The sequence below is a fragment of the Anomaloglossus baeobatrachus genome, chromosome 1, assembly GCF_048569485.1.
Source record: "Anomaloglossus baeobatrachus isolate aAnoBae1 chromosome 1, aAnoBae1.hap1, whole genome shotgun sequence".
Taxonomy (NCBI): Eukaryota; Metazoa; Chordata; class Amphibia; order Anura; family Aromobatidae; genus Anomaloglossus; species Anomaloglossus baeobatrachus.
The window spans coordinates 516803514-516819875 of record NC_134353.1 but is presented as its reverse complement, the minus strand read 5'-3'; positions in this window follow the sequence as shown (position 1 = coordinate 516819875).

Below are 16362 nucleotides of genomic sequence, written 5' to 3'. Positions count from 1 at the left end.
TGTTTCACAGTTGGGACAGTGTTCTTTTCTTGATATGCTTCATTTTTCCATCTGTGAACATAGAGCTGATGTGCCTTGCTAAAAGTTCCAGTTTTGTCTGATCTGTCCATAGGACATTCTCTCAGAACCATTGTGGCTTATCAACATGTTGTTTGGAAATTTCCAATCTGGCTTTTTTTATGATATTTTTACAACCATGGTGTCCTCCTTGGTCGTCTCCCATGAAGTCCACTTTGGCTCAAACAATAGTGCGATCGGACATTAATGTTCCTTGAGCTTGAAGTTCACCTTTAATTTCTTTAGAAGTTTTTCTGAGCTCTTTTGTTACCATTTGTATTTTCCGTCTCTTTGATTTGTCATCAATTTTGCTCCTGCTACAGTCTGGTTGGCTACAGTCCCATGGATCTTAAACTTCTGAATAATATGTGCAACTGTAGTCACAGGAATATCAAGCTGTTTGGAGATGGTCTCATAACCTTTACTTTTAACATGCTTGTCTATAATTTTATTTCTAATCTCCTGAGGCAACTCTTTCCTTCAATTCCTTTGGTCTATGTTGAGTGTGGTACACACTATGTCACCAAACAGCAGAGTGAGTATCTGTAGCCCTATAAACACTGACTGATTACAAGATTGTAGCCACCTGTGATGCTAATTAGTTGACTCACCTTGATTTAACATGTCCCTTTTGTTGCATTATTTTCAGGGGTACTATCATTTATGTCCAGGCCTGCTTCATGAGTTTTATTTTTTTTTTAAATTCTGTGGAAGCATGGTTGAAAAGCAATATCTGACTTTCATTTTTTCATTTTCATAGATTTTTTATGTATTATTACTTTTGTCAGATTCAAGTTATTTCTGTAACCATTGTGAGTTTTTCTTTCATTAAACAAGGGGTACCAACAATTTTCACCACGTGTGTAAATTGTTTTGTAAATTTTGTTTCAAAAATGAGAAATTGCTGATATAATGTGAACCCTTCTAACTTCCTAACAAAAAAGTTATCTTTCAAAAATTTTGCTGATGTGAAGTAGACATGTGGGAAATGTTATGTAGCAACTATTTTATGTGACAAATCTCTCTGGTTTAAGGGCATAAAAATTCAAAAAAAATTTAAAATTGCTAAATTTTTACCAAATTTCTGATATTTTCACAAATAAACACAAAAATTATCTGGCCAAATTTACAACTATCATGAAGTACAATATGTCATGAAAAAAAACATTCTCAGAATTACCAGAATCTGTTAAAGCGTTTCTGAGTTTTAACCTGTCAAAGTGACACTGGTCAGAATTAGAAAAAATGGCCTGGTCTTTGAGGGGAAAACGGGCTCAGGGGTGAAGGGGTTAAGATGAATGTGATTTCTAAAGACAAACAGGGAACCTTTAGTTGAATATTTTAATCCCTCCCCTGGGCATTATATCTGTCTTTTTTGTATATTTTGCACATATGTTCTGTATTTGTTGCACAATTTTCATATACTGCTGTATGTTTTATGTTCTGATGATTTTTCTCATATAAATATCCTTAATATCGACCATGCTAGGCAAAGTGTTGTATATTAACTGATTTGTATACTCACCCTTCAGATTTAGTAAAACTGCACTGCAGGCATCAATGGTATATGACTCCAGTTTACATTTTGTGAGCCTGGGGTTTTTATTATATTATTAATAGAGACAAACATCTTTCTCTTGATCAGGAAATTGTATACAGTACTATGGACGTTTACCTCAATGCAATCTTCCACAAGCTTAAGTCTTTAATGAAAACCTAGCCACAGTATATTTCTTTCTTTTTCACAATGTATTTGTCCAGTAAATTAAAATATGAACATTTGCATACATATTGAAAGGGTTTTTTCTCATTTTCTCATATTATTTTTAACAGAATTCATCCCATTTAAATGAAGAACTGTGTCTGGCTTTTTAAAAGCTTAATTTCAGCTACAGTGAATCATGTCATTGTTCATCGAGATGGCAATTTCTATTCTAATGACAAATAGATTTATATCAGGAACCTCTCTTTTCTCAAATTCCTATTTATTAAATGTCTCTCTAGGGAAAGCAAATCTTCTAACAGTTATAGAGACATCTTAAGAAATGTAATGTGTATGTTATGGCTTGCTGATTATAATGTCTGTTAACTATGCAGATTTATAGGATTTCATGTATTGCATAACATTCATATTTTTCATACCTTTGTAGTAAGTACTGTATATTTGTGGCATAATAATAGATTAAAAGTGAAAAATATATACGTTTTCTGTGTCAAAGTCATAGATCACGACTTTTATGTACATTCTTTCCAATCAAAACATTCAATAAGTGGATTGAAGAAGATAGAAGGAAAGGGTATCCTTTTTTCCAGAAACTGTGCACAGTTTGTCCATGTATTATGTCTGGTACTATAGCTTAGGCTTATTAGACAGCCTCTCTAGATGCAAGCATGCAGCCTAGTAGGTCTAATAGATGTATATCTCCCTCTCCTTCCTGCTCAGGAAAAACCTGAGAAGACTACCACTACTGTTGACGTGGAGGTGACAGCTATGGATCAGCAAACCCAAACTGTAAAGTTAGGGGTTCGTACCGATACTGGGTGTCAAGGTATCGGATTTGAACATAAACATTTTAAAAAATATGTGTCCAAGTTTGGTGTTTGAATACTGTTCGTTTGTTAACAAAGAGTGTTGAAAGACTGGAACGCAGCCAATCAACTAAATTTATTGCATGCGGCAATAGCCTACATGTTGCTGTGATCAGCAAAGAAAAAAAACAATGGCTTGTGCTCCCAGCTTATTTTGATAACCAGTACAGATGAAGCAGGCAGCTGGGGGCTGCAACCATTAGCTGTTGACCGTTATCTTGGCTAGTTTTTTAAACTAGAAAGGACCCAGAGCTGCTTTTTGAAATCATTATAAGGCTATGTTCACACACTGCATCTTTTCTTAACCACAAAGATGCAGATTTTTTGGCCCCAAAAAAATGCACCTGCGGCAAAAACTCATAAAAAAGCATGCATTTTTTACGCATTTTTACCGCATTTTGCCCAATGCAATTTTTAAGTCAAATCTATTGACTGGAAAAGCTCAAAAACACTGGCAAAAAAATGCAAAAAGAATTGACATTTTGCATCTTGGCTGCATCTTCAAAAACACAGCCTAAAAAAGATGCACTGTGTGGACGGCAAAATAGAAACCTAATAGATTTTGCTGTGGGAAGGAAATGCATTCATTTTGGTGCATCTTTGTGACTTCAAAAATGCACCAAAAATGCAGTAAAAAAGGCAGTGTGTGAACATATTCAAATAAATAATTTAAAAAATGCAGTAGAGTCCCACCTATTTTTAAGAACCAGCCAAGGTAAAGCTAACAGCTAGGGGATGGTATTATCAGGCTGGAAGGGCCCATGGTTATTTGGCCCCCTCACAGCTAAAAATTACAAGCCCTCAGTCACCCCAGAACTGGTATTTTTGGGCTATGAATGGTCATTTTAACTATATATGACTGTATTTCCCCTCTAGCGCTAGGTAGCTTTGTGATCAATGACTGGAAAAGCCTGCCATGAGTCGTGGTTAGTTCTTCCTCATTGGAAGGCTTGAAACCAAAGCTGGTCAGATATGTTTCTGAGATGATTTAATGAATCCTGCATTGAGCAATAGGTTGGGCCTGATGACCCTGAAGGCCTCATCCAACTCTTACATTTTATGATTTAAATCAATTGCGGACACCATGTCACATTTGAAAAGCCTTTGACATGACAAAAAAGCATCGTAGTTTCCATCTAAATCTCTAAATTATATAGTTACATAGTAACTAAGGTTGAAAAAAGACCTAGGTCTATCTAGTTCAACCTTCCTCCATCAGTTCTACATTTGGTCACTAAGTCATTTATAACCAACAATGTTGTGTGTACTGAGGAAATAATCCAGCTCTTTTTTGAAAGCTGTTATAGTATCTGCCATTACTACCTCTTGTGGTAGGGTATTCCACAGTCTGACTGCTCTAACTGTAAAGAACCCTTTCCTATTTAGCTGTCGGAATCGCTTTTCTTCCACTCGCAGTGAGTGCCCCCTGGTCCTTAGTATTGTCTTCAGAAGAAATAAGTCATGTGCCAGTCCTTTATATTGACCACACATATATTTATACATATAAATGAGATCTCTGAGACGTCTTTTTTCTAAGCTAAACATATCTAACTTTTTCAACCTGTCATCATATGGGAGGCCTTCCATTCCTTGTAGTAGTCTAGTTGCCTGCCTTTGAACTGACTCTAACTTCTGAATGTCCTTTTTAAAATGTGGAGTCCAAAACTGGATCCCATATTCCAGATGTGGCCTTACAAGTGATTTATAGAGGGGTAATAATACGTTGGGATCGCGGGATCTAATCTCTCTTTTTATACACCCTAGAATCTTGTTTGCTTTTGCAGCTGCTGCTTGACATTGAGTGCTTCTGCTCAGCTTATTTGTAATGAGAATACCCAAGTCCTTCTCCTGTTCTGTAGTCCCGAGTTTACTTCCATTTAATGTATACGCAGTTATAGGATTACTCCGTCCTAGGTGCATTACTTTACATTTATCAACATTAAATCTCATTTGCCAAGTATCTGCCCATTCTGACATCTTATCCAGATCCTTTTGTAATATTATACTATCAAGGTCAGTTTTTAATATCCTACATAGTTTGGTGTCATCAGCAAAGACTGACACTTTACTATCAATCCCATCCACAAGGTCATTAATAAAGAGATTAAAAAGAATTGGTCCTAGCACAGATCCCTGCGGCACCCCATTGCTGACTATGGCCCATTTAGAGAATGTTCCATTTATGACTACTCTTTGTTTCCTATCTTTTAGCCAATTCCTTACCCAGTTGCATATAGTTTTCCCCAGTCCTTGCTTCTGGAGCTTTAGTATAAGCCTATTATGTGGTACAGTATCAAATGCCTTTGCAAAGTCCAAATAAATCACATCAACCGCATTACCAATATCCAGGTTTGCACTTACCCCCTCATAGAACCCCAACAGGTTGGTTAGACACGACTTATCTTTCATGAATCCATGCTGTCTGTCAGTTATTATATTATTTTCTGCAACATATTTTTGCATGTCATCCCTTAAAATGCCCTCAAAAACTTTGCATACTACTGATGTCAGGCTTACTGGACGGTAGTTGCCTGGATCTACCCTCTTACCTTTCTTAAATATCGGTACCACATCAGCAATCCTCCAATCCTGAGGCACCAACCCTGTTACAAGCGAGTCTAAAAATATGAGATACAGCGGTCTGTCAATTATGGAGCTCAATTCCCTCAATATTTGTGGATGAATGCCATCTGGCCCTGGGGATTTGTCAATGTTTAATTTTCTCAGACGTAGGCGTACTTCTTCTTGTGTTAAATTGATTATATCTGGTGGGGAACTTTGATTTTTCACTTGTTGAATGATGCCTGGTACAGTCAGTTCCTTGGTGAACACAGATGAGAAATGCCTATTTAATATCTCAGTCTTTTGTTTGTCCTCTATAACTAACTTGTTATTATATTTTAAGGGGCCAATACTATCCTTTGTTTTCCTTTTGGCATTAATGTATTTATAAAAGATTTTGGGATTTATTTTAATGTGATTGGCGATTTTTGTTTCAGTAGCTAGTTTTGCTTGTTTGATTTCTTTTTTGCATTGCCTATTGATATCTTTATACTCCTGCAATGCTATTTCTGTATTCTCAGCCTTCAAGATTTTAAACGCCCTTTGTTTTTGTTTTATTATACTTTGTACAGTCTTATTTATCCATAGTGGTTTCTTTTTATTCCGGGACGTTTTATTACCATAGGGTATAAGTTTTTTACAGGACTCTAGCAATATATCCTTAAACTTTCCCCATTTATGTTCAGTATCCCCAGTTACCATGACTTTGTCCCAATCTACACATTTAAGCTCTTGACTTAATTTGTTGAAATCAGCTTTCCTAAAATTCCAGGTTTTAGCATTTCCCCTTTGAAATGTTCTATTGAATATTACGTTGAAGCTTACCATATTATGATCGCTGGTTCCCAAGTGCTCCCGGACCTGTAGATCTGAAATTGTATCCGGTCTATTTGACAGGACCAAATCTAGCAAATTATCTCCCCTCGTCGGTTCATCTACCATCTGAGAGAGGAAATGGTCTTGAATGGTAGATAAGAATTTACAGCTTTTAGCACAACCAGAAGATTCTATGTCCCACTGTATGTCTGGATAGTTGAAATCCCCCATAATAAGAACCCGATTATTATTATTAGCTGCCTTTTCAATTTGTTCCAGCATTTCACCCTCTATTTGTTCAAGTATGTTAGGAGGCTTATATCAAACTCCAATTAGCATTTTTCCATTATTCTCCTCCCCATGTACATTTACCCATACTGACTCTACATTGTTGCAGTTCCCCCCAATGTCATCATTCAACACAGGTTTTAGGTTAGATTTGATAAATATACACACCCCACCACCTTTTTTGTCTTTCCTGTCCCTCCTAAATGTACTATAACCCTGTATGTTTGTCACCCAGTCATGGCTTTCATCCAGCCAGGTTTCCGTAATACCCACCACATCATAATCCATGGTTGACATAAGAGTCTCCAATTCATTCATTTTGTTTGCAAGACTTCTTGCATTTGCCAGTAGACATTTAATCCTATTAACACCTTTATTACTCCTAGCCTCCCTACGTTCCTTGCATGTCCCATCCCCCCTAATCCTTCATTGACCCCTACCATCTCACTGTCTCTATCTGCTCTATCTATTCCCTTTTTTGCTCCACTACCCTCCCTCCCCCCAGATCCTAGTTTAAAAGCTCCTCCATCCGTCTGACCATTTTCTCCCCCAGCACAGCTGCACCTTCCCCATTGAGGTGCAGCCCGTCCCTACCGTAGAGCCTGTAGCCGACTGAGTAGTCACCCCAGTTCTCCATGAACCCAAACCCTTCCTTCCTGCACCAATTTCTAAGCCACGTGTTTATCTCCCTAAGCTCCCGCTGTCTTTCTAGTGACGCTCGTGGCACCGGTAGTATTTCTGAAAACACCACCTTGGAGGTCCTGGACTTCAGCTTCTCTCCTAGTTCCCTGTAATCATTTTTAAGGACCTTCCACCTGCCTCTAACTTTGTCATTAGTACCAATGTGCACCATGACCTCTGGGTTTTCCCCAGCCCCACCCAGCAATCTGTCTATCCGATCCACAATATGCCGAACCCGAGCACCCGGCAGACATTACACTGTTCGGCATTCACGGTCTCGGCGACAGATGACACTGTCTGTCCTCCTAATTATAGAGTCCCCTACCACTAACATCTGTCTGGGCTTTGCTGCACTCCTATTTCCCTCCTTCCTACAGCAGTTGTTTTCCTGGTTGCTAGGAGCAGCGTCCTGCTGTAGTGACCCATATGATTCGGATGAAACTCCTGAGGGATCCGTTTACTCTACTGAGGCAGCAGAGTTACTCTGGACTTTTTCTGGCCTCTGTTCAGCGTTGTCCTTTTTAAAACTGCACAAAACTGTGGTCAACCACCTTTTATGCCTCACTGAAAAGAGAGACACTGCTGGATCATATAACAGACTGAGTCCAAGGTTCCTTATTATAGGGAATCTTCCATCAGTGGTACTGTCAAAATCATGTATTTCAGTGATTTACACGTAAACCTCAATGTAAGCACTCAGCGCGGGGCACAGGAAAAATGACAGCTGAGCATTATTGCGATCTTTGGGGGAGACGAATGAACAAATCAGTAGTCTGTCAAGAATTGGTTTTATTTCATTTTATTGCCTTTCATCATGCAGTAAAAGTGATCAGAGCTTCATTCTTTGAATTGGTGTGATTACAAGGATATGAAAAAAATATATATATATATATTATATACACACATTATATATATATATATATATATATATATATATATATATATATATATATATATATACATACATATATATATATATATATATATATATATATACAGTCATATGAAAAAGTTTGGGCACCCCTATTAATGTTAACCTGTGTCTTCTTTATAACAATTTGGGTTTTTGCAACAGCTATTTCAGTTTCATATATCTAATAACTGAAGAACTGAGTAATATTTCTGGATTGAAATGAGGTTTATTTTACTAACAGAAAATGTGCTATCCGCATTTAAACAAAATTTGACAGGTGCAAAAGTATGGGCACCCTTATCAATTTCTTGATTTGAACACTCCTAACTACTTTTTACTGACTTACTAAAGCACTAAATTGGTTTTGTAACCTCATTGAGCTTTGAACTTCATAGGCAGGTGTATCCAATCATGAGAAAAGGTATTTAAGGTGGCCACTTGCAAGTTGTTCTCCTATTGGAATCTCCTATGAAGAGTGGCATCATGGGCTCCTCAAAACAACTCTCAAATGATCTGAAAACAAAGATTATTCAACATAGTTGTTCAGGGAAAGGATGCAAAAAGTTGTCTCAGAGATTTAAACTGTCAGTTTCCACTGTATGGAACATAGTAAGGAAATGGAAGAACACAGGTACGGTTCTTGTTAAGCCCAGAAGTGGCAGGCCAAGAAAAATATCAGAAAGGCAGAGAAGAAGAATGGTGAGAACAGTCAAGGACAATCCACAGACTTGCTGCAGATGGTGTCAATGTGCATCGGTCAACAATACAGCGCACGTTGCACAAGGAGAAGCTGTATGGAAGAGTGATGTGAAAGAAGCTGTTTCTGCAAGCACGCCACAAACAGAGTCGCCTGAGGTATGCAAAAGCACATTTGGACAAGCCAGTTACATTTTGGAAGAAGGTCCTATGGACTGATGAAACAAAGATTGAGTGGTTTGGTCATACAAAAAGGCGTTATGCATGGAGGCAAAAAAACACAGCATTCCAAAAAATGCACTTGCTACCCACAGTAAAATTTGGTGGAGGTTCCATCCTGCTTTGGGGCTGTGTGGCCAATGCCGGCACCGGGAATCTTGTTAAAGTTGAGGATCGCATGGATTTAACTCAATATCAGCAGCTTCTTGACAATAATGTTCAAGATTCAGTGACGAAGTTGAAGTTACGCAGGGGATGGATATTTTAGCAAGACAATGATCCAAAGCACCGCTCCAAATCTACTCAGGCATTCATGCAGAGGAACAATTACAATGTTCTGGAATGGCCATCCCAGACCACAGACCTGAATATCATTGAAAATCTGTGGGATGATTTGAAGCGTGCTGTCCATGCTCGGCGACCATCAAACTTAACTGAACTGGAATTGTTTTGTAAACAGCAATAGTCAAATATACCTTCATCCAGGATCCAGGAACTCATTAAAAGCTACAGGAAGCGACTAGAGGCTGTGATTTTTGCAAAAGGAGGATCTACAAAATATTAATGTCACTTTTATGTTGAGGTGCCCATACTTTTGCACCGGTCAAATTTTGTTTAAATGCGGATTGCATATTTTCTGTTAGTACAATACATCTCATTTCAATCCAGAAATATTACTCAGTCCATCAGTTATTAGATATATGAAACTGAAATAGCTGTTGCAAAAACCCAAATTGTTATAAAGAAAAAAGGTTAACATTAATAGGGGTGCCCAAACTTTTTCATATGACTATATATATATTTATATGCGGTATGGTGGCTTGGTGGTTAGCACTGGGGTCCTGGGTTCAAATCCCACCAAGGACAACATCTGCAAGCAGTTTGTATGTTGTCCCCATGTTTGCGTGGGTTTCCTCCAGTTATCACTCACATTCCAAAAACATACAGGTAGGGACTCTAGACTGTGAGACCCAATGGGGACAGTATTTTCAATGTGTGTAAAGCGCTGTGGAATTAATAGCGCTATATAAATGAATAAATATTTTATTATATATTATGTTTGGCTACTATCACACACTAAAAAAAATTAATTTTTTTACCAAAAAAGGTTTTTTTATCACTATATTTTTAAAGCTATAATTTTTCTGCATTTTTGCCAACAGAGTCATGTGAGGACTTGTTTTTGTGGGACATGTTGAATTTTTTTTGTACCATTTTTGGGTACATAATGTTTTTTGTGCACTTTCTATTCAGATTTTTGGGAGTTGGAATGAACATAAAACAGCAATTAAGGACTTGTTTTTGTGATGATTTTTATGTTGTTCACTGTGTGGTAAATTTAATTAGACAGGTTTATTCTTTGGGTCAGTACAACTACAATGATAGCACATTTATGGGTTTTTTTGCCACTGTTACGTAAAAAAAACTATTTTATAGAAAATATAGTTGTTTTTGCATCACTATATTCTGAGAGCTATAGATTTTTTTTATTTTTCAGCCGATGGACCTTCTTTGAAGCTTATTTTTGTGTGATAAGAGGTAGTTTTCCGCTATACTATTTTTATCTACATGCAACTTTTTGATTGCGTTTTATTCCACTTTTTTGCGGGGTGGTCAAATGAAAAAGCATTCTTTTTTGCCATATTTTTTTTACACTGTTTACTGAAGAGGTTAACTATTGTGACAGTTTTTTAGAGAAAGTCATTTTAAATGCGTTGATATCAAATATGTGTGCTTTTATTGTTTATTTTTGTTTTTACAGAAAAATGTGATTTTAGTGGTTTAAAATGTTTTTCTTTTTTTCACAATTTTGTGGGGTTTTTTTAGATTTTTTAAAAAATTGTAACCATTTTTTGTAACTTTTTTAACTAGTCCCAGGATGGTACATCAACTTTTTTTAGTGTGATACGAATAGCTTTTTAATACTCTACAATGTTTCTTCATTGTAGGGCATTAAATCAGTGACTGAAACACAAGGAAGCATATCAGCTCCTGCTCAAGACAAGAGATGCGCCAGCCTCTAAAGGCTTGAGTTCGGTTTTGTTCGTTGAACGGAGGCCGCGTTCGAGTTCGGTTCGTCGAACCATTTGACGAACCTCTCAAACCCATTGAAATAAATGGGAGGCAAACACATAAAAACACATTATAAATGTACATATACAGTTAATAAACATTGCCATAACACTTACAGGTCCCCGCGAAGCATCCTGCACTCTGTCTCCCGCCGCTTTTCCTTCCGATAATCGCTGCGTTCTCTCGGTAACCAGCACTGATGATAGGACCTTTCGTGATAGGACCTTTCGTGACATCAAAAAAAGCATGTGACCAGTCACGTGTCTATTATCTCATTGGCTACAGACTAGTCACATGGCTATGATGTCATGCTAGGTCCTGATATTGCACTCTCCAGTACGCGGTGATCGTTCCAGCATCTCCGTATACCGGCAAAATGCTCTGGCACATGGTCGACTCCCCGTTCATAGTATCATAGTATCATCATAGTATCATAGTTTTAAGGTTGCAGGGAGACTCTAAGTCCATCTAGTTCAACCCGTAGCCTAACATGTTGATCCAGAGGAAGGCAAAAAACCCCAATGTGGCAAACAAGTTCCAATGGGGAAAAAATTTCCTTCCTGACTCCACATCCGGCAATCAGACTAGTTCCCTGGATCAATACCCTGTCATAAAATCTAATATACATAACTGGTTATATTAAATTTTTCAAGAAAGGCATCCAGGCTCTGCTTAAATGTTAGTAGTGAATCACTCATTACAACATCATGCGGCAGAGAATTCCATAGTCTCACTGCTCGTACAGTAAAGAATCCTCGTCTGTGATTATGATTAAACCTTCTTTCCTCAAGACGTAGCGGATGCCCCCGTGTTCCAGTCGCAGGCCTAGGTGTAAATAGATCTTTGGAAAGGTCTCTGTACTGTCCCCTCATATATTTATACATTGTGATTAGATCTCCCCTAAGCCTTCGTTTTTCCAGACTAAATAACCCCAAGTTTAATAACCTGTCTTCGTATTGCAGCCCCCCCATTCCTCTAATAATCTTGGTCGCTCTTCTTTGCACCCTCTCCAGTTCAGCTATGTCCTTCTTATATATCGGTGACCAGAATTGTACACAGTATTCTACGTGCGGTCGCACTAGTGACTTGTACAGAGGTAGAACTATATTTTTTTCACTTCCAATAGGTGGCGCTGTGCTAGAGTTTGTCTCCTTTACTGGAGAGACAATTTGAATTTTTTTCATGAACACTTATACCTCTTTTAATACATCCCATTATTTTATTAGCCCTGGCAGCAGCTGCCTGACACTGTCCACTAAAGTGAAGTTTACCATCCACCCATACACCCAAGTCTTTTTCTGTGTCTGTTTTACCCAGTGTTCTACAATTAAGTACATAATCATAAATGTTATTTCCTCTACCCAAGTGCATGACCTTACATTTATCTACATTAAACTTCAATTGCCACTTCTCAGCCCAATCCTCCAATTTACATAAATCTCCCTGTAATATAAAATTATCCTCCTCTGTATTGATTACCCTGCAGAGTTTAGTATCATCTGCAAATATTGAAATTCTACTCCGCATGCCCCCAACAAGGTCATTTATAAATATGTTGAAAAGAAGCGGGCCCAATACTGACCCCTGTGGTACCCCACTATGAACTGAGACCCAGTCCGAGTACGTACCATTAATAACCACCCTTTGTTTCCTATCACTGAGCCAGTTTTTAACCCAGTTACACATATTTTCCCCTATCCCCATTATTCTCATTTTATGTACCAACCTTTTGTGTGGCACCGTATCAAAAGCTTTTGAAAAGTCCATATACACAACATCCACTGCATTTCCCTGGTCCAGGCTTGAACTTACCTCTTCATAGAAGCTGATCAAATTAGTTTGACAGGATCGATCCCTCATAAACCCATGTTGATACTCTGTCATAAGGTTATTTTTCTTGAGATACTCCAGTATAGCATCTCTCAAGAAACCCTCAAGGATTTTACCAACCGTAGAGGTTAAACTTACCGGCCTATAATTTCCCGGCTCAGTTTTTGTCCCCTTTTTGAATATTGGCACCACATTTGCTATGCGCCAGTCCTGCGGTACCGACCCTGTTATTAAGGAATCTGAGAAGATTAAAAATAATGGTCTATCTATCACAGAACACAATTCATGTAGTACTCTGGGGTGTATGCCATCCGGGCCCGGAGATTTGTCAACCTTAGTGATTTCGAGGTGGCGGCGTACTTCCTGCTGGGTTAAGCAGGTAATATTCAAGGGTGAATTTATGGCATCACTGGTCATGTCATCTGCCATGGCATTTTCTTGTATAAAAACCGTAGAAAAAAAGTCATTCAGCAGGTTGGCTTTACCCTCATCCCCTTCCACCATTTCACCAAGACTATTTTTAAGGGGGCCAACACTATCGCTTTTCAGTTTTTTACTGTTTATGTAGTTAAAGAATATTTTAGGATTATTTTTACTTTCTCTCGCAATGAGTCTCTCTGTCTCAAACTTCGCTAACTTAATTTGCTTTTTACATATTTTATTTAATTTTCTATAATTATATAATGCCTCATCACTACCTACCCTCTTTAATTCTTTTAAGGCTTTCTGTTTTTCTTTTATTGCTTCCCTTACAGCTCTATTTAGCCATAGGGGTTTCCTCCTATTTCTAGCATGTTTGTTCCCATAGGGTATATTTTCTGCACAAGCCCTATTCAGGATGCTCATAAAAGTCTCCCATTTGCTTTGTGTACTTTTATTACTTAGTACATCATCCCAGTTTATTGCACTAAGATCATCTCTCAACCGTTTAAAATTTGCTTTCCTGAAGTTTAGTGTCCTTGTAGCCCCTCTACTATACATCTGTCACGCTCCCGGTGTCCCAGCAGCCCTCCTTACCCACTGAGCCGGTTCCTGCATCGCACCACCGCTCCATACCCACTGATCCAGTCGTACCTGCATTGCACCACCGCTCTGTACCCACTGATCCAGTCGTACCTGCATTGCACCACCGCTCTGTACCCACTGATCCAGTCGCACCTGCATTGCACCACCGCTCTGTACCCACTGATCCAGTCGCACCTGCATCGCACCACCGCTCCATACCCACTGATCCAGTCGTACCTGCATTGCACCACCGCTCTGTACCCACTGATCCAGTCGCACCTGCATCGCACCACCGCTCCGTACCCACCGATCCGGCCTCACCGTCATTGCACTGCTCCTTACCCACTGATCCACTCCACGTGTCCACCGGTCATGGCTGCCGCTCGTGCTCTCCTGTGTCCTGCTCCTGGTCTCATGAGTCTGACTCTGAGTATTAGCCTCATGCCTCTGTATAGGACCAGGCCGCGCCCACTCTCCTGGTTTTATGGACCCAGCACACCTGAAGCAGGATGTGACATACGGCTGTGCTGGATATATAAGACTGGCCTTTCCATAGGGGCGTGGCCTGATCAACGTGTCTAGAAGCTTTGTCTTTTGTGCTAGGTGCTCAGGCCCCCCTGGTGCCGTGTCCTGTAGACTTCTTGTCTTTGCTCCCTGGTACCTGTGCCTGTCTTCCTTACCGTCCTGAAGAACTTTGTGACTCTGCTGACCTGGTTATACCTGTCCCGGCCACGCCAGTGCTCCGGCTGCCGTGTACCCTGCCCTCCGGTGGGATACTCGGTCCAGTGGATCCACCTCCTGGGCTTACCAGTCCTCCCTGCCCTGACAACATCTTACTAAAGAATACATGAAAACTTATTATTTTGTGATCACTATTCCCCAAGTAACCCCCAACTTGTATATTTGATATGCGGTCTGGCCTATTGGTTAGTACAAGGTCTAGTAATGCTCCCCCTCTTGTGGGGTCCTGTACCATTTGTGAAAGGTAATTATCTTTCATTGTTATCAAAAATCTATTTCCTTTGCTGGAACTGCAAGTTTCTGTTCCCCAATTTATATCAGGATAGTTAAAGTCCCCCATAATAATTACCTCTCCGAGACTCGCTGCTTTATCAATTTGCTTTATGAGGAGATTCTCTACCTCTTCCATAATATTCGGCGTCTTATAACACACCCCTATCAGTATTTTATTATTCATTCTCCCCCCCTTATCTCCACCCATAGGGACTCTACATTCTCAGTACCCTCACATACGTTCCGCTTCCCCACTCCATCATTCAACGGCTGCCACAGCCGGTTAATAACGGAGATCACCGTTGCTATAGGAACCCGCCTGTCAGCGGTAACGTCACCGCTTAGAGCCTGCAGCCTCTGCTACTCACTGACTGAGTGAATAGATTGCAGTGCACGGGGAGCAGCAACGTCCTTCCTCCCATGCAGCGCTGTCTGATGTAGCAGAGCTGCATGGGTTGAAGGAGAAAGAAGACAAAAGATAGTGGATCGTGGAGGGATAAGAGGGATTAATAAACATGGAGTCTCTAATGTGTCTGTGTATTTATTTCTATTAAAGTTTTTTTTCTCTGTGTGGTGTCTTTTTTTTAACCCTTTATTGGAGATTCTTAATGGCCGGGTCAAACTTGTCTGACATTAAGAATCTCTGACTTAATACTAGCTAGTAAAACAAAGCTAGTATTAACTCATTATTACCCAGCAAGCCACCCGGCTTCAGGGCAGCTGAAAGAGTTGTATACAGCGCCAGATGATGGCGCATCTATGAAAGCGCCATTTTCTGGGGCGGCTGCGGACTGCAATTTTCAGCAGAGGGGCCCAGAAAGCTCAGGCCAACCTGTGCTGCGGATTCCAATCCCCAGCTACCTAGTTGTACCTGGCTGGACACAAAAATGTGGCGAAGCTCATGTTGATTTTTTTTTTAATTATTTCATGAAATTTATGAAATAATTAACAAAAAGGGCTTCCCTATTTTTTTTGTTCCCAGCCGGGTACAAATAGGCAGCTAGGGGTTGGGGGCAGCCGTACCTGCCTGCTTTACCTGGCTAGCATACAAAAATATGGCGAAGCCCACGTCATTTTTTTGGTGGGCAAAAAACTCCTGCATACAGTCCTGGATGGAGTATGCTGAGTCTTCTAGTTCTGCAGCTGCTGTCTGCTCTCCTGCATACACTAGTGAATGGAGCATGCTGAGCCTTGTAGTTCTGCAGCTGCTGTCTGCTCTCCTCCATCCAGACAGACTGCAGCTGCAGAGCTACAAGGCTCAGCATACTCCATCCAGGACTATAGTTGAGGGATTTCACCAGCACAAAACTCCAGGCATCATATTCTTTAAAATAAAACTTCTTTATTTCTTGTCATTAAAAAGTCCATGCTATAGTGGTTAAGCCCATGTTAGACGTGGGCTTAACCACTATAGCATGGACTTTTTAATGACAAGAAATAAAGAAGTTTTATTTTAAAGAATATGATGCCTGGAGTTTTGTGCTGGTGAAATCCCTCAACTACTCTCTATGCACATGGACTGGCTCTCCAAACCTTTTCTCCGTGCACAGCCCAGGTTTTTGGCTTCCATTGCACAGGTGAGCTGGGTAAAAAACTTTTTTACTATCCATCCAGGACTG